At 43.1% G+C, this 27532-nt stretch overlaps 1 protein-coding gene across 4 annotated transcripts in view; it reads left to right on the plus strand.

Moving 5' to 3' along the window:
- The first annotated feature begins 22809 nt into the window (after positions 1-22809).
- The window catches only part of LYN (LYN proto-oncogene, Src family tyrosine kinase), a 55118-nt gene continuing 50395 nt past the window's right edge, over positions 22810-27532 (plus strand). Inside the window, exon 1 of one of the 4 annotated variants that reach the window (XM_075085044.1) lies at positions 22810-23134. The gene's annotated coding sequence lies outside the window, so the exon portion shown is untranslated. Of the gene's footprint in view, positions 23135-23233; positions 23366-27532 lie in introns of those variants that run through there. The other 3 variants (XM_075085041.1, XM_075085037.1, XM_075085043.1) reach the window with 3 other exon arrangements.

Genomic DNA, 27532 nt, shown 5'->3' on the forward strand with positions numbered 1-27532 from the left:
CCTCCACCTCTTTCCCATTCACCTCGATCTTGTGAGCCACCGCGTGCATACAGATGCTTCCCATCCTTATGCCTGTGGATGCTCCGGGCAGTGCAGCTCTGGAGCCACAATGCAGAAGTGGAGCTGCTGGGTGTAACTCAGAAAAGAAATGATGCAATTCGGTCTAAGAAATTAATGAAGTGGTAGCAAGTAGGGCAAGATTGTTTTGAAACAAGAATGAATTATTATTATATACTAAACTGATTATGCATCCGGGTTGAGATGTACAGAACGGGTGGGCTACGCTGTAGCTGGGAGAAGCCAGGCACGCAGCCAGCCCCGTACAATGTGTGTGTTTGTGCGGCTGGTGGCAAGCAAATCCGTCACCCTCTTCGGAGAGTACTGTAAATGTGAGCGGGGTCTGCCAGATGGCAGGCATCCGGAAAGGCACAAGGAGAGAGCAAAGTGTAACCGCATTGTGCATGGCAGTAAGCAGGCTGGGTCTGTCCACAGATGGAAACTTGCAAATCACGGCCCTGGTGCGAGCTCACGGGAAAACGCTGACAAAGTCAGCCCCCAGTTCCCCAGCCGCCCCTGCATAACTGAAAAATTAGGATGAGGGTCCAGCCAGATCTCAGCTTCTAAGGTTGCACCGACCTGGAGGAAATGGCAAGCCTGGATGTGGCTGAGCTGCTCTTGGTGTAGGGCACACAGAAGGGCTGTAGGAAGGCAAACTGACTTACAGTGCTCTTGCAGCTCATTAGCTCTGAGGCTAATTAGAGACTGGGTCATCCTATAGATTATATCAGATTAAAATTCCAAACTCAGAAAGTACAAGGAATGCAAATACGTTCCCTCTTCCTCCTCCCGCGTCCTCTGCTTGTCACTCTCCACGGGCAGCCACAGGATAAGGTATCCTAGATCTGCTGAATGCCAATGTGGAATAGGGAGGGGGAACTTTTACGTAGCTGTTTTTCTCAGTTGCGTTGTGCTACTACTTCCAAAAATTGAATTCCATGAAATGAAGTCAAGAATGGCTGGAAGAAAAGACGGCTTTTTTTTTTTTTTCCTCCTACCGCATCCAGTCTGTATTTGACTAAGTTTCTTGCTTCTTTGCAAAACTTTTTGTCTTTTTTCCCTTTCAAGGCAGGCTAAGAAAACACAGAGCAACATGGGAATCACGTCCTCCTCCCTCCTCTCGTCTGCCTTGACTCAGAAGACATGCAGGCAAGGACAAGCTGCAGCTCCCCAGGGAGAGGGTACTTACCTGAGAGTTCTGGCTTAAGCAACAAGTCTCTCTGCAACACATCTTCTGAATCGCTCCTCTGTGTGATAAGTAGGGCCAGTCTTTTAGCTTCTGGTGTCTTAAGCTTTATTCTTATCCCATATGAGCCCAAATAAGAGAAGTCAGAACCCTGCCTGGGTCCAGCTGAAAACAGATAGCTCAGAAAAGTTAATTTGATTTTCACCAAGGGACAAACCTGTTTAGACAAACCATGTCTTTTTGAAGCCAGCTCCTGATATGCTTTTTTGAGTTCCACCTTACTCCAGTAAGAAAAAGACCTAGCAGAAACACCACAATTTGGCTGTTGGGCTGTGACATATTTCATTCTGTGCAGCAGCTCTTTAGACCACGTTGGGGTGTGTATATTTGTCAAGGATTGACAGAAGGGTGCTTTGTAAAGATACGAGGCTCTTCCACACTGCTGTGATATAATGGGTTGTTAGTGACTTGTCAGTTCATGTTTTCAATTACTGTTATTACTATTATTTTAAAACTGTGGGTGTTTCTAAAATTGCTTTATATCAGATAATAAGTATACTCGTTCTTCAGTTACAGTAATTAGCATTCTGAGTTTGATTCTGCCACCTCGATGGCTCCAAGAGCTGGGACTGGTTACGACATACACAAAGCTCTTAGCTCTTTTCCATAAATAGATTACAACCTCTTAGTTTTAACTCTTGATGTTCCAAAAACCATTCTTTCTGCCTCTGTCTCCTCTGTGGCTCATTCCTGTCATTTCTTCAGAGTTTCTCTCCCACCAAATGCCTCTTTTTGACCAAAATAAAAATGCAGTCCCTAAGCAATTCCCATCCCTTGGCATGTTGCTTTAGAGCACATTCACTTGAAGCAGCCCTAATGAACAGCTTCTGTATTGGCCCCTCCTGGGCTGCTCTTATGTTTCCTACCAATTGTGCACACATTCCCCAGCCCTGGGAGGAGACACTTCAGATCATTGCCAGGCTACGGCATGGAGCAGCCTGAAAATGCCATGTGTGCCCCTCTAGCTGGAAACAAAGCTGGTAGGCAGTGGGTAGAGCAGAGAAAAGTCTTGCTTTTAAAAACTGCCTTAAAAAAAAATATATCTGAATTTGACCTAAAAGGAAGCAAAGTAGCAGAGCAAGTCAATAAAAGCAAAGAGAGGGAAGGATTCGAGTGTGGCACTGCTTGATGCAATAACAGTATGTTATTAAACCAGAAGAATGTTTTCCTGAAAAATTGATGATATTTCACTGGAGAAAGCTCTAAGGGGACATTTCAAAGGAATTAAAAAAAAAAAAAAGAAAGAAAAAAATCCAGACCAGCTGAAACCTTGGAAGATGGGCCACAAGGACTTGCATTGAACTGAGGAAAAGAGACTGGATTATCTAATAGATGTTAGATATTAGAAATTAAAAAATAGAAATTAGAAATTAAATAAATTAATTTATTTTAAAGCCTTGTTAGGACACTCCATATTCATTTTATGGTCTATCTCCTGCCTGGGGAATATAATTTTCTTAGGGAGAATAAAAATCTGCCTTTGTAATGATTGGGAGATACCTAGAGCCCTCAAACTGTGGTACAGTCAACTATATTCCATTAGGTAAACTATCGTCCTCCTCACCAGGCTACACATGCATATTATTCAGAAGTTAAAGCCTGTTTCCCTTGTTATCTACCCAGAAATATTACCAGACAAAGCATCTCAGCTGGTTTTCATACAGTGTGAAAGTAAAGGAGCTGCTGGCAGATATCCATTATGGTAAGTCATCAGGTTTGACACTTGCTTCACACCTTGGGTTTGCCATCAACCAAGTCCCTTCACCTTTCAGACCCACTACACAGCCTGGGTTTTTAACACAGCTGATACAGGGTTTTTCTGTCTGTGCAGTAGCTCGAATTGCTCAAATAGAAACTACATCCTCCATTTAACTGCCAACATGGGGAGAGGTGAAATGTTCATGCTGGAGCTCTCAGGACAGAACCAGGTCTGTTGATCACTGCCTGGGTGTATTTGCACACAGGGCATCTCGCTCCGGCTGCAAGATGAAGCTGTGAACTGGTACGTGGCTTTACTGAAGGTGCAGACAGAGCCAAACTGACTTTTTGTTATATGTGCAAGAATATGTGATTGGAACATACTGGGTTTATTTTTAAGGAAAAAATATACAAATGGTCCTATTTCTAGCATGTTAGTTGAGAACCTAGCAGGTCTATTTGCAGTGAGTGTTTCCACCAACACTAGGAGACAGGTCCCTAACCCAACCTACCGATGGTGTACTTATTGCGTACAATCAACACATCCTTCTTCCTGTGGCAGTTGGGTGTATTAATAAAGCAAACAACCAAATAATAAAGCAAACAACCAAATAATAACAGTGAACTCAAATATCTGCTCTTGGCTTGGCTGCTGCCAGGGGCCACGTTGTAGGTGTGCTGCACTCAGACACTTCCCCTTGTTTTTTTTATGTGCTAGGGACACCTGTTTTGGGGTGCCAGAAATGCTATGGAAGCCATTTAACTCTTCCCTTAAGGCTTCATCCCCAAAACACCCCCTATCTTCAGGAGAAGAGCACCAACCCAATATATACTTCCATTGAAGGAGACTGTAGCTCATTAAGATGCAATGAGTAATATGTTTGAAAATCTAATTAAAATGTTTTTCAATCATTCATGAAAACTCTTTTAATGCAGCGTAAAGCTTGATAATGTCCATGGTGGTACTTTGACCTGATGAAAGCTCTGAATGGAAATTTAGACAGTAGGTAATATTTACTCTGGCAGTGTGTCAGTAGGCAATGTCTACTGCTTTTATTGCTCTGTGGAATAAAAGTTTTGAATTTTGCTCTGTACTGAAGTATTTATTGTCTTGAAATTGGCAGCAGTAACACCCAGCTGGATGCCGGTATGTTTTGTGTTTGCGAACAGGCTGATCCACGGGAAACAATCTAGCAGACAAATCAACTTCTTTATGAATTAAACAAAACCTTTACTTGGGTATGAGGCATTTGAGCCTGAGGGAACTATTATTTTGGAAAAGGCCCATAAAAGGACTTTTTAAGACATGGACTTTGTGAGTTTTAAGTATGATATTCTTAGACTGTCTTTAGTTATGCCTTGTTTTGCATAAACCAGTGGACTTCTATAAAACAGTTTCTTCTGTGTAAATGGTGCTGGGGTCCAAAGCTCTGAACTGAAAGTCAGAGCAGAGCTCCGTGTCTGGCCAAGCTGCTGAGCTGCTTAAGTTGGTCTTCTTCTGCCTCCCACCTTTTTTTCTGCCTTGTCCCCGGGAGATGAACTGCTATTTATCTGTTTCTCTATTGCATAGCACTGAAAAATTCCTTCTTCTAAGCAAAAGAGAGAGGTAGAAAGTTTACCCAGGAATAGCTGACCACTCAGTACCAAAAATAATCTTAGCATGTAGACATAATTCCGTGTGTTTAGAGCCAGCCCTATCAACTCTCACAATCTTGTGAATGTCATGGGATCTGATGTTTTCTTAATTCTCCGGCTGATGGTAATCGAGGAACCACATGATAATCTTGACTTCATTAACACAGTGAAAAAATCACATGTAAATTTCTAGCTTTCTGGTTGCTGAGAAAATATGAAGCAAGACAGTCTTAAATCCTGAAGGTAAATAAAATCATCTGATGGTCATCCTGACCCTTTATTCGCTCCTCCTGGGTTAACATGCCTAATGTTTCTTGGCTGCTTCTTAGACATGACCACACAAAAAACTGGTTCCTATTGAAATATCCTCTAACAGTCTTTGCTCTCATCCCCAATCAGCCACATTATGATTTCTTTTTTCCTTTACAGATCCAAAAGTATGTGCTATTTGTATTATGTATAGTCAGCCAACAGCAACGTGTGTTGAATATCCTCACAACTTACACATGCCTTGTTCTCTCTGTACTTTTAATAAAGGGCTTGTAGGCTCTTCGTAAACACTGAGTGCTCAGGCTATTATCCCGGTACTCAATGGAAATAGCCTCCATTCTCACAGACTTCCCGCATGGCTTTGGGAAAGTCACTGTAACAGTTCCTCCATTTTTTCTCTATGAAATGAGAATAATTGTATTTCCTCTCCTGGTCTGTGTTGAACTGCTGACTCCTTTGGACAGGTACGTACAAGGCCATGTACAGCCAGGCTTTATAACTGATCTCCATTTTCTTTATATGTCCCTTGGAGCAGGGACTGGGATTCAGGTTTCTCCCCTCCCAGCTTGGTCCAGAGGAGGTGTGGCAAAGGGAGGAAGAAGACACCAAAGCATCCCCATAGCTGCGCACAGGCCACATGCCAGCAGTCTATAGCCTGGATACTCAGAGATGAGTAACCTTGAACTGGGTTCCATAAAACACAAACTGGGAACATTTTAAGGTTGTTAATATTAGTGTGAATTGTGGCTGGCGTGACTAACCATTCATGGACACCTTTTTATTAAAAAAAAAGTAATTAGGATAATAAACTCAGTATATAATCCGTGTCAAAGAATATGCTTTGGGCAGGACTTTTTCCAGTGATCTGGATGATATTGTAACACAGCTTTCAGAGATGGGCAGGCACATTTTCTCACGTGATTTTTTTTCTAGACTGTGATAAGCTTTCAAAGACAGGCTTAGTTTTCTTACTCTTTCCTTGAATTCTTGCACCTTTAAGATGTCATCTTTAACCATGTTTCAGAGTTTGCTTGATGCTTTCAGGAAGAAATGTCAGAAAGAAAGAAAAACATAATAGTTTCCGATCATCAAATATTTTGGGTGAGTCATTCGCCTGCATTGCTAGATAAATGCAACAGGACATCCTGTAACCGTTGTGCAGTTTCTTTAACTTCTACATTTTTTTCCCTGCAACATAAATAGTGAAGTAGGGAAGAAAGTGGCACTCCTCTATGCTTGAGTCCTCTCCTGCACCAGGAGAGGGAAGTCACAAGTCACCTCTTGGGGTGACTACCCACCTTGGTACTGAGATATACAGACAGATTGTGGTCTCCTCCTGGCCATGGCAGGGAGTTCAAAGACAAAGCCTCCTGAGGGAGGTTAGAGAAGCTGATGTTATTTTCCCAAGCCTTTTGCTTGTGGAAGAGTTTCAGGAGTTACTAGCACCAGAAGGAGAGTGTAGCTATGAGTCTTCACCGGAGCTTTCCTGGAAAAGGTCTGGGAGGGGGGTTTCTGTGCCAGCAGTCCTTTCAAGGCTAATGTACCCCAACCATTTTTTTAGCTCTTGCATGCCGGTAGAAGAATTTCTAAGAGATTTCTCTTCTTTCTTCTGGATGCTGATAAAGGCATACAGCTGACTAGAATACCAGCAAGAGTGGTGTAACGAAGTCAAACAAATCCTGCTCCCAACAAAAGAAAACAATAAATCAGAACATAATAATTCTGGTCATAGAGTTGGCATATTTAAAGGTAACAGAGAAAGAAGGAAAAGTTGAAAAACTGGCAAAAAAAAATGCTTTCCTCTTTTTACTCTATCTGCAAGTACAAACAGTGCTTTGAGCCTTAGGTCTATCAGAGGTCAATCTGATCTTACCCAAAGGACTTGGAAAAAAAAAATCTGATATCAGGTAGATAAACATCTAGTCAGAAATCTTAGAGTAAGCCTGAGAGACAGTTTGCGTGTGTGTGGGTATACATATGTAATCACCAAAAATTAAACAGATGGATTTACGATGACAGACCAAGTGAAAAGGAATTAGGGGAGACATAACAAAAGAATAAAGCCTAACTTTCGCTAATAATTTCTGACAGAATTTCAGAGGCATGACTTCACATTAAACAACTGGAATCTCCTGAAATTCACCTTCCTCCTCAAAATCCCTTTTCAAGACTTGTTCCTACTGTGACACTCAGAAGCAGTTAGCTGATGAAACTTGAATGGTCATGTGTTACTGAGGTACAGAGGATTTAATTTAATTTCTCATTGCCACTTGCTATATTTATTATTATTGTTGCCCTTTACTTAGTGTCAGGAAATGCCTTTCTGTGTTTACACAGTACATAGCACAGTGGTCTTTAGTTGTGGTGGTAATTTCAATAAACACCATTAATAATTATCAGGAACCAAACCTGTCAATAAATAAGTGTCATAACTTCATGATCTGACAGCGAAATGAGGAAAAGTCAGTGTCTAACTGCTATCACACATGTTTAATTCTGGCAGTGTTCTTCCTCTCTCTCCCATACAGATACAGCCTCAGGAGGCAGAACAATAAAGGTGAGGCTCTGTGGTTTCGTTTGCTATTTACATCAACATTTTCTCTATGGTGAGAACTTCTCTGTAGTTCTTTTACAAACCTCTCATACACACTTCGCCCCCCCCCCCCCCCCCCCCCCATTCTTTGAGTCTTTTTCTGATCTGATCACAGGTATATTAGCAGCAGGCATTTTGTTCTTTATATTGGCAAACTTCTTTTTTCCACTTTTCAATCACCAGTTCTCCTGCTGTCTCCCAGTGCCGTGTATTTCACAACTGGTTTTGTCAACAAAACATCTTCCACTCCCTATCTGCTTTCCACATCAGGATTCATGCTTTATGTCTAGACTGGGAAGTCTCTGGGGCAGGGACTGCCTCTGGATTGACATGTATGTATGTTTACTTATCCTCAAAAAGCACCAGCTCCAAACCTCAAAGTCCTTTTACAGTGCTAGTGTGGGTGAAAAAGCTTTAACCAATTAATTCCAGGAATCATTTGAAAAACTACTTTCTAGCCTTGACCAAAAGATAAAAGTTCCTATCAATTTCTTCACAGCCCTTCTAACCCTTGGGCTCTTCTTTGATCCAGCTTCAGGCTCTGCAGCCTCTCCTGAGGCTGTTTGAGACTACTAAGGTAGAGCCTTTTCTTTTTTCTCCCTTTTAATTGCGATAGCCTTCCTGAATAACTTGGGTTTTCCCTGCTTTTCTTCAAATATTACCTGAACCTAATCATCTTCTCCTAATTGTTCTCACACAATTGTTTTCTAATACCTTTGATTTAGCTGGCTTAGTAAAACTTGCTATGAAAAATGCCACAGGAAATTGTTGCTTTGTTCCAGACGGTATTTTTAGTTCTGTAATATCTGGGAGCTCTCTTTAGTTTACCTACTAACCTGCTTTCAGTGTTTGTTGTTGGTGATCATGGTATCAATTTTCTGTTACGTTCTCATTGCCCAGTCTGGTGTAATCATTTTAATCCTTCACTTCTCTTTGTACATCAGAGCACACCTCATACACCAGTTTAGGATTGTACTTTTTCCCTTTATCTTTGATGACTGACAGTTCAGCCAGTTCATAAAAATAGTGACTACATTTTGAGTAGTTAATTGACAAGGTTGTTTAAATTGGCGTAGGAAACAAATAGTGAAGCTGTGAAGGGAAAGAGAGTTTGTGTTATGCTGCTGTTAGTTTTTACATTTATCATTGTATTTATTTATATTTGTTAAGCCTGTTTCAGTGGAGCCCACGTACTGGATAATGTCAAGAAGTGTCAAGAGCTGTAATACTCACAAAGCCTACACAGCAGTATATTCAGAAGCAGCATGCTGGTTTTTGAATGAGAGATCACCAGCTGCCCATGTCTAGCCTACTTCAGTCTAGCCAAAATGCATCACTGTCAGAGAACCCGTGGATGGCTTATATGGAGGTCACCACTGTCCCCTTCCTTAAATACAGCACGAACCATTCTCAGGGTTCACATCATTGTTTACAGGCTAAGTAGGAATTATAAGGAAACAAATGAAACTGTCCTTTCATGGCTCAGCTCCATGTCTCCTGGGGTTGGACAGTCCTGGTGAGGGAGCCTGGAGCTGCAGAGCGGCAGCATTTAGAGAGGTGATGTGGTGTTGCCTCCCAGCAGCCATGGCCTGTGCCTGCGGTTGCACGAGGCTCTGGCAGACCTGCATGGCTCCTCTGCACAGGATTTTGATCCTGGCTGATGCGCTCAGCCTCAGAAGGCTGTAGGCAGCTGCTGGCAGAGGTAGGTGCAGTGTGGTTGTCCTGTGCAGGTGTTTCCTGACCGCCTTGGAACCAAGTCTGGGTCGAACACCCCTCCTCTGCATAGCCTTCCCTTCACCCACACAGCCAGCTGAACAATAATCATCAGGCTGTCCTACAGACATCTTTGTGCCTCATGAACACCTGCCTCTGCCTCTCTTTGCCTTCACATCCTGCCACAGTACAGTGTGGCAGATGTACTCCCCCTCACGAGTGTGACACCCAGGGAAGCTGGCTGAAGCTTCCCCCCATAGCTGGGGGCTCTGGCTTCTCCCCAGACCTCATCAAATTCACACACTCCCCATCTGAGGGTCCACAAAGTCTCAGGAGATCCTTGTCAGCTCCCTCCTGGCACATGCCATCGAAGTGTGACTGCTTGGTGAAGAAGTCCTCTACACCGAGTCCCTCTTTCCTCTGTCTCGCTCAACCTGACAGTTTCTGTGAGCAGTGGGAGGCCCATGGGACTCCTTCACAGAGATTTTTTGTTTCTCATTTTAAAGAAGTAGCCCGTGCTGGTTCCTGCTTGTCTTCATTCATATTCTCCACTGCATAGATAGGGAAGCTACGAGGTCAAAAGTAAATGGGGATCTGAGGGATCTCTCTGGCCAATGACATTCCTAAGTGCTATAACTTAATATTTTTATAATTCTAAACAGTTTCTATTCTGGACTAACTCTTTCAGGAAGCATCAGCTTGTTAGGTTTCTCTATGTGCTTACAATTAGCGAATAGCCTTACCTTTGCCCTGCGTGCCATAATAGCAAGTTCAAATCGTTGTTGTTAGCCAAAACCAGATCTTGCCAAAACTGCTATCCATATCTTACCTTTCAAGACACAATATACTACTTACTACAGCTACCATGTCAGATATTTGCTACTTTGATTTTTGATTTTTAAATGCCATTCGGTCTTTAAATGGAGCACAGATGTTTTGCTCTGGCAGACAAGGTTAAACCTATGCAATTAATAGTCCTTTTTTGTACACTTTGCCTTAGTGATATACTGGGGTGAGAACAAATGTTTCTTAATATCCTTGTTACATTTCTATGGTTTTTTTAATAATGATTTTGCTCTTCTTGTAATTACATTAAATTGGATGTTAAGAGTAATATTTCTAAATCTGTCTTTCAAACATCAGGCAATGAAATAGCTGCACAGCATCTGGATGCTGCCTGGATGGGTGGGCTCAACCTCGTACACAACGAGCTGGGTATGACTCACTCAGCAGTTTTCTTATCATTCAACAGATTTCCAGCTGCTACCTGCAGAGCAGCCGAGAGCTAAAGAAACTTCTTCCAGTTTGAAGACGACTGGGTATGGGAGAGCATGATCAAAATTTGCAGAAAGGAAAGGCTGCACATAAATCAAAGGCATGGTCTCACTATGGGGCCAGTGTTGCTGATGGCTGACCAGGAAGAGCAGGAGGATTGAGCGGGGTGGGTTAAAGGGAAGCTTGTTTGAGAAGAAGAACTTACGAAAATGGAGGTTAACAGACCAAACAAATTTGAAGACAGTATCACAGAATAGGTTGGCGTCCAACTTCCCACTCAAATGAGGACTAGTTCCAAAGATAGATCAGGTCACTGAGAGCTCTGTCTTGTAGTTTTGAGCATCTTCAAGGATGGAGACCCTATGGGTTCTCTAGGCACCTGTTGCAGGCTTAACCACTCACACGGTGAAAACATTTTTCCTTAGAACCATCTGGATTTTTTATTGCTGAAACTTTGGCCACTGCCTCTTGTCATTTCACTCCACACCTCGAAGAATCTGGCACCTTGGTTTCTATAACACATCTTCAAGTAGCTGAAGACTATAATTAGACCTCCATCAACCCATCTCTTCTCCAAGATGAACACAGGTCGCAGCTTCTCCTCATACATCACGCGATCCAGTTCTCTAATCATCTTTGTGGCCCTCTGCTGAACCTGCTCCGGTTTGCAAATTGATCCCTGATAAGGAAGAGGTAAAAGATAATAGGATAGGAGAGAAAGTAGGAGACAAAAGAGAACGGGGAGGAAAACCTTCAAAAAGCAAAGCCCAGAGCAATTAGGACACTATGCAAAAGAATATGGAAGGTGGGAAGGCAAAAAGCATAGTTCCAGCTGTACCCTGTAGTAGCTCTGTTACTAGAGCACCTCAAGAATTTGGCCCAAAAAGATTTTATCTGAGAGCGCTGCTATTTCACTGATTCATTTCAAAGGTTAGCGTTGATGTGGATTTCTTTCAAAAATGCCTTACTAAAAATCTAATTAATTTTGCAGTAGTGTGCGTGAGTTTTGGAGAGTATGAAATAGGAGGTTATTCACATAAGATAGTTACCAAGAAACGTGACTGATACTGGGTTTTGCATTAGATGGCTTATCCCACGAACACAGATGTCTAAGACAACTCTGAGACAGAGATGTGGGGGTGGAGGACAGTGATGCCCCAGCTCTGATTCCTTGATTTTCTTTACTGCTGCAGGCATGGCCATGAGCTTGCTGTGCAGCCACATTCCTGTTTGTTTTGAAGGATCCTCACCTTCTGGAAGCCACTCTCTAGCTCAGTGGCATAGTAGTCACTTGGCAGTTTTTGCTCAAAGTAGTCATCAGGGCTGTAGCTGTCACTAACAGAAATTTCTTCTACTGCTTTGGGAGTGTTGTGAACCGTTCCTCTGATCATGAGCTTGACAGATCATCTGGCTGTTGCTCAATGACCCCAGCACCGTACTTGGCAGACATTGGTTTGACACATCAGGGCAGGCAGCTGCTTTGGAGGCCGGGTAGTGTCAGGCCCTGGCAATGCACTACATTCGTGCAGAGGTGATGGCAAAGCAGAGTGACATTCCGAGTAACCAAGCAATGGGACAGCAGCTACCATGTTTTAAAATGTGTGCGTATTATTGATTCTAAAAAAAAAAAGGATATTCGCCTTTTTAGAGAAGACATTTGTGTAATTATCTACAAATCTAAAATGGTATATTGTTTTAGGGATTGTCTGATAGGTTTTTTTTTTTCATTTAGTGTATTACTCAGTCAAGTAGATATTTTATATTTTCAGCTATACCTGCAAATTATGAAACATATACCTATCTCTGCTGTGGGTGGGGTTTCTTCCACTTCTAAGATCTTTTTTATGACTAATCAATCTGCTTTATCACCTAAAGAAATGTGAACTGTTATCCAAAACTGTGATCTATACTGAAATAATAATGTTATCAATAAAAAGCATTCGAAAATTTACAGAAAGAGCTAAAATCTTCATAACTCTGAACACTCTTATTAAGTCTAAATGCCAAATCAAAGAGGAAATCAGAAGTCAGAGAAGTAGAAGAACATGCAGGGTCAGATACAGTCAGCTGTGTCCCATCTGAGCCCCTTTAAGAACTTGAAAGAGATGGAATCCAGCTGAAGTCCTTTGGTGATGAACTCCCAAGGTGCTGGGAGTCCCTTACCTTCTTCTGGATGGTTCAGACACCCCCACGCTTCTTGTAGCTCCCTCTTTGGTGGCCTTCCTGGGAGGTGAAAGGCTTGGAAAAGACATACCATCCTTTTGATTTCTCAGCCTTTAAGAGATGTTCAGGTCCAAAATAATTTTTTTCCACCTACTTTCACCAGCTTTATTTAGCACAAATCATAAGGTTGGAAAAAGTGTCTCTACAGTAATTTAGGTAGTAGATTAGAATTAGATTAGAATCTACCACGTATCACATATTTTAGTTAAGAACGTTAAAGATTGGGTTCATTCAGTTTATCTCTGAGCTTGCACATTTCACAAGCACCCTCACAGCTGCACCTGAAGAAATGCTGATATATGCACACAAATAGTAAATTAGCCACACTTATCATTAAGCAATTTTCATGCCCAATGTAATGTATGGCTTTCTATGCACTGGGGGCTTACACAGTTCACTTCTGTGTTTCTTTTTGTGAGCAAATTTAATTCTGAGTACCACCTACCTTAAATTTAACCCTTTATGAGCAAGAAGGCTGCCTTAGCGACAATAACGTGTGTGCATGTAGAACCCAGTTGTAGGTTGCACTAATAACCTCGTGTTAGTAGGGTGAACTGTTTGACTTGTTCATGGAAGCTGGTCAATAAAGTGTTATCTTACAGTATGGAACCACATGAGAAACCATTTTACTTCATATGGACGAAAATTAACTTATTTAGTCATACATCTCTTAACAAGCATGCCATCTACAAGATAAACCTAATCCGCCCCGAGCTCAGTCTTAAATTGCTTTTGACATTTGAGTTGTGTTTATAGAGCCGCACTTACCTCTAAGGCTGTGGTCCAATACAATAGCAAACTTCATTTTAAATACTACTGGACCAAAATTGCAGTGGCTGTCTAATACAAAGCACTGCCCTGATACATATAGTAGAACATGCCAGTGGATTAAATTCATATCAATGAATTCTAAACTGGATTTGCTGTAGTATAAATTCAGTGGCTCTCGCACAGCTAGTGCCATCCCAGGAGTCTGCTCCAATGTCCTCTTGCCTCTGCGCTGCTCATTCTGTTCAAAGATAATGATCCTTGGATGTTGCTTGCAATCTTACATGTGCTGGCCATTGCTAGTGGACACTTACCAGTCAGGCTTCCTTGTCATAGATCTTATCCTAGATTCCTGCCTTGCATCAGATCTCTTCTTCAGATCTTTTCCTTAACCCTTGCCTTTGCTTCAGCATTCACACAACCAGTCTGCCAGTACATCACTGTCACTGACACACAGCCAAGCTAACTGAAGTCTAGCCATAAATCTCTGTGAACCATAGATATAGCTGATGTTTCTCAGAAACCACCCCTTATGCTGCACCATGCTGCAGACCTTTGTGGGCAACACATATCACCATTCCCCACAGATGCTTCAGTGGGAACATCAAAGGCACTTGGGAAAGTTAAGGGCAAAAGACATGTCTCTGAAAAGTTCTACAAGGTGTTTAGGTGATATGGGGCAATAGTGGAAAGGAAAGGACAGATGAGATGATGGTGACAGGTTTACTGTCATTATGGTGGTGGACCCTATCCTGAGTGGGGACGTACACATACTTTCAGAGAAGAAAAGGGACTCCATGGCAAAGAATCTAGGGTTTCTCTTTGTTGTACTTGTTGTTCGCTTGTTGTTGTCACTCCCTTTAAGGCAGAGGACAAGTTTGAGTGCAAAAACCTGCCCACATGGAAAAGGTAGCCAAGGAGAAATAAAGTACTCTTGGTAGCCAAAAGCACCATCTATCCCAAATGCTTGAAGATGGCTTTTTTTTTCTTTTCCTGGGTAATCTTAGCATTTTTTAGGTATTCATTCTGGTCCCGGGTGCTTTACTAACTAACTAGTACGTAAGGAATGCTGCTCCCTAACTCTTGCATGATCCTAAGTTTGTGCCAGAGGCTTCTGCCTTGGTTTGTCCCAGTCTTGTGCCCACGTGCCTCCCCATTACCACCTAGAGTGTCCCTCTGACCCCTGCACCACCATACTTTGTGTCAGGTTGAATTGCATGTCATACTCCTGCAAGCCTTCCAGGTCTGTGAGGCCAGTATGTGCCAGTATTGCTCTTTTCTCCCCAGCAGTCCCCTCACTTGGGAACAGCCACTAGCCACATTATCAAGAGATAGGCATGCCTGTAAAGAAGAGGTTCCACCAGTGGAGGCATTTACCTTCACTGCCCTCCACCTTGTTGCAAGTCCACATATTTTCTATCTTGAAGGCAGTAGATCATGGCATGAATCCTTCAGAAATGTATATGCTTCCACTCATCCTAGAAGGTCTCTTCCCCCCACATCTAACACTAACATAGGTTTTCCATCCCTCACTGACTCCAGTCCACAGCCCTTCACGGCTTAGGAGCAACCTAACCAAAGAATATGCACATGGAAGCTGCCAACAGTTGAGCTGAGCCAGGCAGGGCAGAAGCTGCTGGTGTAGATCTTCAAATAACTTGTGGAAATGTTAACAACTTGTCTAGCTAAGGAAAGAACAAGGATTACTTCTATTCTCTTACTGAACCAATTCTGGTGACTGTGGCAGAAAACAGAACAGCAAGTGCCACGTGTGCACGACAGCCAAGAGGCTGGGCAGTTCTGTGGCAGCAAATGTTAGATGCAGGAGAGAGGTGGTTATAATGATAAGAGAGAACAGACTCTGTCTCAGACTACATAAAATATCCTAGGACATCCAAAAAGAGGAGCCAGGTGACAAACACAGCTGATGTTGAGATCAAAAGCGCTAGTATAGACTCAGAGGAAGTTGATAGTGGCTGTAACGAACATCAGTAATTCCTACTCCCTCAGAAGCTCCTGCTACCTCAGACTTAGCCTTCCTGATTCCTTCATATCCCATCCTAAACACCTCCACACCAGAAAATGTACCCAACACTCAGCATCTGCTAAGGAACAACTCCTAATAGAGCAGGCATTGCCAGCAGGAGACACTGTGTGAGATTCTTGCTACAACCCCATGCCAGACAAGAACCTGGGCAGTGCTCATCTTCCACATTTCAATTCAAGTATGTCTGGAAGTAGCTGCTCTGTCCAGTTTTGTTCAAGATTTTATTTTCTTTTTTCCTTTGTTTTTTAGTCACTTCCTACTTTTCATTTGTTTCCAGCTGAGCGCCTTATTTGGGGGCTTTCGCAGCAGGGCTGGATGGCACCAGAGATGTTAAGGCTTGAAATTTCAAACATTTCAAAGCCTGGGGCAAAGAGCTGCGGAGCTGCTATGGATGGGACACGGGACGGCACAGCTGGGATTTCAAAGCCAGTAGAGCTTGGCTCCAAGAACGGGATACAAAGGGCTTCAGGGGGAAACAACAACTGTGAACAGGAAAGTCAGAGAAAAGCTGATTTACTGCTCATGTTCAACATACGCATGATTTCAAGTTACAGCAAACAGCTGTCAAACACTCGTCAGAAAACAATTAGTCAGGTTGTCCCTGACAATGTGACCCCCCCAGTTTTCACAGGAAACAAGTGAGCTGCAGCTGGTGGAGGGACTGGCCGTAGTTCCACTTGTACTCCTACCCTGCCACCATCTGCTCTTTTGGTTCTCTGGGTTTTTGTGAAGGACACAGCATGCAAACAGGAGCCTGGTTCAGAGGGCAGTTTAGTAGCCCTCCAGAATCCTTTTAGACACATTGCACAGATATTTTGAAGCCCTACCTGAGTGGTAATGCAAGAGGTTCTAGCAACAGCTAGGTTGCTGCTAAATGCAAGATGAGGTAAGCAGGCCCATCCAGTGTTAAGGTGATTCAGCAACTCCATTGCTCCGAATGGGCTCAGCAGCAATTCTGTACTTGGCATGGCTGCACAGCATCAGAAGGGCAGAATATATGAAAGATGTACATGCCGTATGCCTTGCCAGACCAGCCAGCCTGAGCTGACAGCGGTAAAGTGTCTGTAATGATCCATGATGGCTCCTCTCGGGATTCCTGCTGATGGAAAACTGTCCCAGGTCAGGAGACAAGGAATAAAGAGATCACCCTACCATGTTGCTCTTACAGGTAGCACAGCCTTCCAGCACATCCTCCATGTTGACAGAGGGTGAAGGCTGAGAACATTATGGGTGGCAGGTGCCACCTTCTAACTCACACAGGTAGCTGTCACCTTCCCAAGCCCAGGCTGATGGGTAATGCACCAGCAAAAGTTAGGTGCTCCCAGGTTTCACATAACCAAGGCAACCTTCTTCTTGATACTCAAGTGGCACTCCTGCAATAATTATCATCTGTCCCAGATAAGAGCTACATGTCACAAATCCTGTGCAACAAAGGGAGGGGGTTGATAACTTTAATTGGTACCAAATGTTTTCATCAGTGCTACTAGCTCTGACTTCATTAACTCAATGTCCACATATGTTGCCTGAAGCTCTGCGCTGTCCCAGGGGAAAATGAAAGCTGCACTTGATGCAGGGATGCCTCATACTGCTGTATGACTGTGTCCAGGAACAGGACCGCCTTCCTACTGCTGCTGCAGCTGTTCAAGAGCAGCTTGAACACTGTGTTGCTCTTGCACAGCGGAGATGCTAATGATGGTCCAGTGCCCCTCTGTGAGGAAATTTTCTGTAGCAACTGGCTGATCTTGGAAAGGGAAAGCTATACTTCAGCAGCAGCCCATCCTGGAAGCTGCCTCCATGTGTTGCAGGGCAGGCAATAAGCAGGCTGGACACCCATCCAGACTGGTGATATTAGGCATAATGCCCGGAGTACAAGGCAGCAAACAAACAAACAGACAAATACATCACCACTGTGTAATCTTGCAAATTTGAAATGATCATACACCTGCTCCTGAATTAGCTCAAAGCTGTTCTTTCAGGTAATTAAATATTGGTGATCACAGAACTGTGTACTAAATTAAGCATAAATTAGAATCATAGAATCATAGAATCATTAAGGTTGGAAAAGACCCTTAAGACCATGGAGTCCAACCACTAACCTATCACTGCCAAGTCCACCACTAAACCATATCCTCAAGCACCACATCTACCCTTCTATTAAACACCTCCAGGGATGGAGACTCAACCACCTCCCTGGGCAGCCTGTTCCAATGCCTGACAACCCTTTTGGTGACGAAGTTTTTCCTAATGTCCAAACTAAACCTCCCCTGGTGCAGCTTGAGGCCATTTCTTCTTGTCCTATCACTTGTTACTAGGGAGAAGAGACCGACCCCCGCCTTGCTACAACCTCCATTCAGGTAGTTGTAGAGAGCGATAAAGTCTCCCCTCAGTCTCCTCTTCTCCAGACTAAACAACCCCAGCTCCCTCAGCCGCTCCTCATAAGACTTGTTCTCTAGACCCTTCACCAACTTTGTTGCCCTTCTTTGGACACACTCCAGCACCTCAGTGTCCTTCTTGTAGTGAGGGGCCCAAAACTGCACACAGTACGCAAGGTGTGGCCTCACCAGTGCAAACACATTAAACACGTTCTTTAATAGCGTGGGCAGCCTCTTCAGACCAACAAGAATATCTGCAAATGACCACAAATCTTTGAAAGCAAAGGGCTCCTGGAAGCACTTGTTTGCCAGCTCACCCTTACTATTGCCTACCTGAATGAGCTGTGAAGAACCCATTGGTTTGGCTGCTTTTCTTGGCTCTGTGAGCAAGATGATATTTATGAGAACCAACACGACCCTTTATCTGAGCTGTCATTTCTACAGAATGGCAATTGGGATGTTCTGTAGAACACACGTAGGCCATTTTCAGTCTCCATCAGGATATGTACCAGTGCTGTCCCACCAACACAGCCTAGCTCATTGCAACCAGTTCTCAGACTGTCTTCCAGTTCTGAACACATTTTGATTTGCTACCAATTTTTCTGCTCACAGCCATGGAAAAGTGGAAACAAAATGGGATGGATTCCTGTGCATAAAGACAGGTAACAGCAGGTGAATAAAATATTTTAAATCAGCAAAGACACCAGAGAAACAGCTTTTTTCTTAACTTTTAGAATTAGAGTATCTCAAGGCAAACACTTTTTCAATGTGCTGTATTGTTATGGCTCGTTCATGGGAATTAGAATTAACCAGATGAAATAAAAAAGGGTGAATTTAGGATTTATGGCCAGAAAATATCAGTGTAATAAAAAGTAAGTGGCTGTGCATTAGGCAGACCACTGTCTACAGGAAAGATGCCAGCTTTCCCTCATTTAACCTGCTGAGTATGTGTAGCGTTAGTCTAAACAACAGGTCAAATGCAAGTTGAGTCACTATAGGGATCTATTCCCCAAAGGTTTTTTAAATAATTTCCAAGATTTTAGCCTTAAAATTACTGAAGATTAATTTACAATGTGTAATACATTTCAAATAATCCCAGTGGAACTACAATTAAAAATTAAGACTTTTTGTTTGTTTTCATTTCTCTTTGGTGTCACAAAACTTATTTTCCCAGGCTCCAAACTGGAAACAAGAACAGCAGCTGATTAATATCCACACATGAGAGTGTATTAACTTCTTGCTTCATACTTGAAAGTAACATTTCTTTCCTATATTCTTTTTCTTTGAACAAACAAAAGCAAACCATTTTCATTACATGAAAAGCACATCTCCTAGAATAAAATTTGTAAATATTGTTATTACCTAGGTCAATATGTCTTCTCTAAAATCATAGGTTACAATAAGAAAGGAAGCAATGCAAAATGAATGCCAAAATGTGCTGCTTTTATTTTCTTGGGGTTTGGGTTTTTTTTTTTTTTTGTCCAATAACATTGTGTGAAGAACAAGCATGTGACTTGGATCTTATTTTTATAATCCACTCTTTATTACTTGTTTAAAAATTGCTACATTATTCCAAAGCAGGTTAACAATTTGGACTTCAACTACTTAATGATAATCCCTTGAGGAAGCAATAAAATACAGAAAAACAATGCAAGCGGTGACCATGTAAATGCTGGAATTTCTAGAAAAAGACGTTTTACTGAGTCAACAAATTGAGAATGAGTTTCCAAAACACTGGCTCATTCAAAAAAGCCAGATGTCTTAATGTTTTAGTTTTATGTACCTTTGCTCTCTCTTTCCCTGTTCTTCTATGGAGAATTTAAATATTTGTAAACCTGTTTTTGAATAAAGTGATCTTGTCCCTTCCCTTTTTTTTTATTGAATGAACCCAAGTATCCCTCAGGATCTCTCTCAAATTACTGCTCTGGCTGTGCTACTTATATTTACATGGCTAACCAGTATTCTTCTATTACTGCTCTGCTTTTGGGTTCAAGCATACTGTAGAAAGTGCTCAGCAAAGATGGTATTAAGGAATATATAAAAACACAGAGTGAAATCTGCTGTCTGTTTTCATTGTCTGTGACCAAGTTTGATTTACTGCCCAGGGCCACTCTCCCCTGCAGTCTGTGCCACTTCATACTCCTGGACACAATCCAAACAATGACCAGCAGCTACCTACACAGCTGTGTAGCTGGGTTGCTCTGGAGTCTATAGGGCTACGTATAGGTCAGTAATTAACAGTGCCCAAGGAAACTTTCCTGGATGCTCCTCTGAGCCTACTGACAAATTGCAGGATTGATCCCTGGCCCAGGCTGCTTTACCACTCTCAGCAAATTTCCAGAGCTGATCTCGAAGTTAACCTGGACCAGGGACTACTCAAACACCAGTTTGGTGTAGTCCCCATGTGCTGGATGCCAAGAGAATTTAACAGCACAGACATGGACTCTTAGCGCACCAGCTGGCCTCAGTACTGCTGCACTGTCTTGCAGCCATGTTTAATTCAGCAGTAGAGACATAGTCTGGGAGTCAAGCTGGCCCAAAGCAGAAAATCCGTTGCTGAGCATGAACGCTAGCTGGCTAATGTGGCTCACAGTCCTTTGTATAAGAACTTCCACTTCAGTGACAGGCCTGAAATTTCTTTCCTGATCTATACATAACAACATTTAAAACATGTGACTAACAGTAGATCTAGAGATGTAGGGAGGCTGGAACCTAAAAAAAGGGAACCTAAAAGCTGGAGCTTTTTCTTTCCCTCTTCGTGACTATATGATGAGAGAGTGAGTTCCTTTCCTTCTTATGCTTTCTAAGGTAGATTTTGTACATATCTTACGTATCTTATCAGTGGGAAGGAGGATGCATAAAACCGTGACTTATTTCAAATGATACTATCAACCTGTCTTTGTTTTTTGGTCTTATAAAGCAGTGTATTTATTCTACTCCGACCCTTCTTCGTATTAGTTCTTTCAGGGCAGAACTGATGAGTTCATGCTATGCCTCCTCAATCTAATATGCACAGCAGCTATTAAGGGTAATACAGCACTTTTTTTATTTTTCCAAATTATTTACATTACAGGTAAGATTGTATTTCACTAGGCTGCTAGAGTCTATTATGCATTTATAAAACTAAATTTTGTTTTATTTACACTAATGCTTTGACAGGAGAAGGTGAATTTGAAACCCACCAGAATACTTGATAATGGAAAGAAGAAATAGGAGGAAAAGAGGGAGGCCAAGACAGATGTGGGATCTGTGCACCATTTCTCCTCCCTAAGAAGAAATATATAAGATGGAGGTGCTTATCCTATAGAGCAAAGTGGAAACATGAGGCATTACCAGTACCTTCTCTTGATCTTCTGTGATAGCACTTCCAAACAGAGATTGCTCATTTTGCATAAATTTTTGAAATCCAAATTTCCAACAACAACAAAAAAAGAAAATCCCCAAACACAAGGACAATGTAAATTAAATCAGATGTTTCCTTTTTGTATAATCTTTTCATAGGGGAAAAGGTTGTTCTGTGGGGTTTTTCTCTTTCTTTTTAAATACCTTCAAATAAGTTGGGGGAAGGGAGAAAACATTTACCAACTTTGTATTAATAGAACTTGAAGGAATTCCTTACTGTCTTACCCTACAATATTTTTAGAGGCTGGTCCTACACTGAGCATCTACATGACATTATTTGAACCACTGATGATATAATTCAAAGATGACAAGCACCTATTGCCCTCCACTTTTCAGAGCTCTACAGATGCCCCAGAACATCTGGGACTGATTCAGAAACATGGCAGATTGTGGTCTGACTGCTTCTATGGACTGCATCTTCTGAGGGATCAAGGTAGTGGCCTGTGTACTGGAGTCACACCCTCGGGACAGGACTAGAGTGAAGCGATTGGGCCGGCTGCACATGGCCACGTGCATCAGGCCTTTACATCAGTGCCAAAGATCCGTAAGTCCTACTGACATGAATCACGTTCTCCTCTTAAACCCATAGGGTGTGAGCTGCATCGAGCCATTTCCAGCTATTTGGATGGTCTGCTGGAAGTCCTCACCAGCTCCTCAGTCTGCTCCAACCCACTGTTCGTTAGGCCTTGTTGGTGGACTTCAAGAAAGGTCACAGAGATACCTTTGAGCATCTTGTACCACCCTGACTGTCCCCCAAACTCGTTCCACTGTCTTCTGCACTTTATGTTGAAAGCTTAAATGTCTTTGTTTATAAATTCTGCCTTTGAAATCTCCATGACCTGAACTCGTCCAGGTGGTCTGGCAGTACACATACCGCACCTTGGCTCCAGTTCTCATAGAGCTTTTCAGCTGCATCCTCTGGGTGTTATGTCCACACATTCACACTTCCTGTTTTGCTGACCTATGAGATTATGAGATCTTACCGCACTTTTCAACAGGCTAGTAAAAAAATCTCTTAAAAAAATTAAAAAAAGATAAGGTTTCTCGTTTTTTGTTTTCTTCCTACCCATCCTCCTACAGACCTTAGAAGTTGCTATAGTTGAGTTTTGGAGAAGTTCATGATGGTTTTTAAGGCTATTGGTGGAACAGGACAGCCTTTTCTGTTTTGCCTCTCGGACTAACACGGGTTTATTCAGTTAAAACTTTTAACAGAGGCTCGTTCGCCTCACAAAGCTTGCTCTGGGGCACGGGGGGACCTGCTCCTTGGGCGCAGCGGAGGGGCACTCCGCTCCTCGGTGCAGCGGGGGGGGCGCCCACTCCTGGGGTGCCGCCCACTCCTGGGGTGCAGCAGCCCCGCCGGCCCTGAGGCAGCTCCTCAGAGGCAAAACCCCCCCCTCCCCCCCACTTCGACCGCTCCTGCCCCACCTCGCCCCTGCCACGGCGTCCCCCCGCTCCCCGTCCCGCCGTTCGCCCGGAGGAGCCGCGCCTCCCCGCCGAGAGCCGCCGGCGCGGCTGGCAGCGAGCGAGCGAGCGGCCGCCCTCTCCCCGCCTCGCCCCGCTCCGCTCTCCCCTCGCAGCCCCGCATGCAAATCTCACCCGGCACCAGGAAGTCGAGCCCCGCGGCCGAGAGCCAACTGCCGCCGGCCCCGCCAGGTTCCGCCGCCGGCCGAACCCCTCTCCCGGCCGGCGGGACAGCGGCGCCGCGCCCCGCGGGCAGCCACTCCGCCACACCGGCACGCCGCCGGCACGCCGCCGGACCCCGGACACCCCGCCCCGCGCCCCGCCGGTAACCGTGGAGTTCGCTCGCTGCCCGTTCAACTTTCGCACCCGGGAAAGTAAGTGTTTTCGCCCGTCGCCCCGCCGGGAGCGGCCGGGGAGGAGGGGGCGGGGATGAGTGGGAGGCAGCCCCGGGTCTCCCGGGTTCTCCCACGGAGGGCGGGGGGCAGCGGGCGGGAGCGGAGAGTGCCCGGCCCCGGCACCCACGGCACGGCACGGCACGTACAGGGCGGCTTGCCCTCGCTTCTGCCTCCCGGAGGAGCTGCTGCCGCCGCCGCCTGACCTTCCCGGTAGGACTGGATGGGGTCGTAAAGGAAATACGGCATTTGGGAGGAAAAAAAAAAAAAAAAGAAAAAAAAATCATCATTCTCAAAAAGCACGATTTCCCCTTGCCGCTTTGCCCGGCTTCTGCTATGGTCTTGCGGGCTGGGGTGCCTTCTGGCTGTTTTGTGCTGGAAAGCGTGTAAAATTAGCTGATCAAAGTCTGCAGTCGGTGTTTCGAGCCAAGGCGATAGCCCTGATTTAGGAGAGATAATGTGGCCTCTGGGTATTCCTTCTTACACTGCTTTTTTCTAAGTAGAGTAATTCCCGGAGCGTCTTCCAAGTTCAAGCTGCTTCCTCTTAACTGTATGTTCAAATGTGCTTTAGCTCAAAAGAAAGATGAGAAAATGGCACGGTGATGTTTGGTGCGTGGTGTTTCTTGCTGGCTACTATTGCAATGGTACTGTGTGCCTACGGAATGGCCGGGAGAGGTTTTCTCCTTCCGATTTTAATTTAGGATCTGAAAGTCAAGCTAGATCTTCCTGGCTGATACTGTACCTTCAGTAAAGTGGTTAAGAGTTTTTGTTGAAATTGCATCTCTTAAGAATTTGTCATGAATGGGTCTGGGAGAACTCATCTTGCTGCTTCGCTCGTCTCTGTTGGCACTAAAGACCAAGGAGATTATTAACACCTCAAATTTGTTTAGCCAGATCTTTTTACTGTGGATACACATAGAGAGCACAGAGGTTGAGCTCTTATTCTGTTGTTTCATGTGAAACCCCAAATGAATATCCCATCTCTTGCCTTTCATTCCCACCTTTGAAAGAAAGAAACAGTCTGACCAATCATAATGTATTTTAGCTCATGGTAATACAAATTGGAAATTACAGTTTTTAGCTTTTGTAACTTTTTAACTTTTGTAACTTAGGAATCTTAACATTAGGTGCAAGTACCTGTAAAGTGTGAGTGCCAGGTAGATGAATCTGCACTCATCATAGTATCACTAAAGAGTTGTGGTGGTTTTTTTTTTTTTAAAAAAAGAAGATTTTTGTTGGGAAACTGCAAAGCTATGTTGGGAAAATGTAGCTCAGTTTTACCAAAGGGATAGTCAAACTGTGTTTGTGTGAATTGTTTCCAACCCGGTATTGAATGCAGAGTAGGTGTTACTTATCTTTGATATGTTGGAACTTTGTATCTTTAAAATAGGTACCATCAACAGCACTGAAAGTATGGATGAGAAAAAATCAAACAGTTTTATCTGAAAAAGTAGCGACAGGCTAGAAATCAGTTAGATACTGTTAATAGGAGGTTATGAAATCTTGGGCAAGGATTTAAATTAACGCACTCCAAGATCAACAGATGTCTCATTCTACGGACCTCTTCTGAGTTCTATAGCTTTTTTCGTTCTCCATTTCAGCTTTGTGAGCTACAGACTAGTTAGAAAAGAATGCTTCATTTAACAACATAAAAATCTATTTTAATTGTGTGCTGTTGAGATATACTTTTTTAAACTGTAATGGTGTAGAACAATTGTCTTTGTACAGTAGCTGGCTGGCTTGAAATTGTTCTTATTTTCTTCTGTGTTGGTTTTTTTTTTTTTTTTTGAGTAAATAATGTTTTTTCCCTATATAAATATACAGAGGGTGAGGTAAGGCTTAGGCCTTTCTTTATAAGTTCCTTGTCGAGTGGAGTTGCACAATGATTTCTGACAGTGCAATGAATTATGAAACTTTTGCATATGAGGTTGAAGCCCATTGCCTTTAAGATATTTAGTATTCCAGTTTTTAATGCTACCCTTTCAAGACAGTTTCCATAAACGTGAAATTCTTTCTTGCATGTATTTATAAATATGTATTTATGAATGTATAAGTAACTGTCATAATACTTTTCTCCCCATTTTATCTATGTAATTGAAGTGAGCTATCTTCTTATGGCCTTGTTGGCTCTTGTAAGATAAATAGCATCACAGGACAGCAAGTGTTGTGCGAAGCAGTTCCTAAAACAGGCAATGAAAAAGGCCCAAGGTCCTCCTCACTCAGCCTGGTAGCTGATCTTCAGTGCGGTGGCCCACAAGGCCAGAAACGCCGCATCTGGCCCTTCCTGTGCAGCGTTTGACATTTCTGTAGGTATTCAGGATGGTTTAAGAACTGCAGTGTTTAATCTCAGATGTGATTCCATTTCTGTTGCAGAAAGGAGGTGTTTTCCTCTCTGTAATTTACACGTTGTTTGGAATCTTAATGGGGATCTTTGAGGTTTTTGGATGGAAAAATGTTGACCATGAACAAATTTTTATTTTTCTCAGAGGGTTATGCGACCTGGCAGGGGATGAGGTCTTTCCTCCTTTCCATATGCGCATATTCTGAGTGACTGAGTGACTTTATTTCTTGTGTCCAGAGAATTGTAGAGCCAATTTTACTCCTGGGGTTCAGGGAGCCCTTTGCAAAACTGCATGAACACAGAAAACAAGCAGATAAGGTATAAATAAATAAACAAATAAATGAAGGCATGGGGTGGGTATTGGGTGTAGACTTGGATTCCTGGCACTCTGCTCTACTAGCATGGCTGTACACAGAGGTGTGTTTCTGCAGCACCAGTGAGCCCTGAAGGATGTGAGCCGTCACGTGCTAATGCAAGGGATGGGAGGAGAATCCATTAGCTGGAGATCCTGAGGGTTGCGTGAGCTTTGTGTGCAGCAGGTGATGCTTCCTTCTGACGCTGTGGAGCTGACTGTGTAAATAATTACACCAAACCACATGACTCTGTTAAGTAGCATTTATTGTTCTTTTACCTCTATAGGATTTCTATCTCTAAGAAGAGCAGCTTCATTCTGTAGAAGAGCCTGTTGCCCAGCTGAGAGTTAGGATTTTTCTCCTGCTGATCATACTCCTATTTCCTGTTTCTCCCATTTATTTGTGTCCCCTCTTTCATGAGAGTGTAGGAGTGCTAGAGATGGTAGAGAGAGGCTTCCAGACTTGCCGAGCCATGCTACAGGAAACTATGTAGATAAAAAAATGTAAAATTATATTTGTATGAAAACAGTCTTCAGTGAAGCATACAAGGAGAAGGAGACTGCCATACTGTAAACAGTAATGGTACCTTCTCAAAGAAATCAGCTTCTACTAATAAAAGGCAAATACAGTGTAACTGTCCTTAGTGTGACTGTTCCTAGTTTAAACTTAATTGTCCTTCAGGGAAGGATGGAAAGGTCCGTGCTTTCGTATTTATTTTTGCCTGATTCAAATACGTTTCCTGTTGACATTGTCATTAAATGCTGTAATTTCCGAAGCTGAATCATTCACGGTCAACTTCAGCATCTTTCCTGAAAATGTGAGTTCATGGAACAAAATGCAAAGGCAGAATTCATCTTGTGTTGGAAGCATTTCCTCCAAATACTTATGAGATACTGAATTTGTTGCGTCCCCTAAAGAACTACTCATAGAGGTAAATAGATTAGTTATTTTTGTCAGCTGAACATCAGAAGAGAGATGGTACTTTAACAGTGACACTTCACTGGGGAGAGAAGGATTAGGAGACCAGGGAGAGGTGAAGGGGGGAATGGTTAGATCTCCTTTCTCTGGGGGGAAAAAGGGTAGACTATCCCCATTCAGGCCAGTATTTTCTATGCCGTTAGGTTAGCATTGTCTATCTTTTTCAAACTGCTGGCATCTTAAGTATCTACAATCGGTTCCTGTCTTTGCACAGCATACTATCTTACTTCTTCAGTTCAAAGGACTCAAATGATAAACAGTCTAAACAATGTGTCCTTCTTCCTCTATGGTCTCTGCTGTGCGTAGCATGAGGCTACTTCTTCCTGTCTAAGTTGTGGTTGATATGTTGTAGAATTCGCTACTTTAATTTGCAAAGGCCTCCTTTTTACTGTGCATGTTCTTGTGACCAAGCCATTTCTTGAACGTGCCTGTGATAGCAAATTGTGTGATCTTAATCTGGAAAATATGATAGCTTACCACAGGAGTTGAAGAATGGGATGCAGCTACTCTTCTGGAAAGGCATTTTCTGCAGTTTTCTCTGTTCTAGAGGGCTGCTGGAAGTCTGGATATGATAAAAGTTCAGAGGGAATGGACTCCCTCTGGGATGTGTTCTTAACTACTCCTTTGTTGGTTTAACAGAAAGCCGTTTCAGGAAGTTAGTCAGCAAAGGCATAGTCTGTTAAGTGGGCTTTCTGATGTGGCATCTAT

The sequence above is a fragment of the Phalacrocorax aristotelis genome, chromosome 2 (genome assembly GCF_949628215.1).
Source record: "Phalacrocorax aristotelis chromosome 2, bGulAri2.1, whole genome shotgun sequence".
Lineage (NCBI taxonomy): Eukaryota > Metazoa > Chordata > Aves > Suliformes > Phalacrocoracidae > Phalacrocorax > Phalacrocorax aristotelis.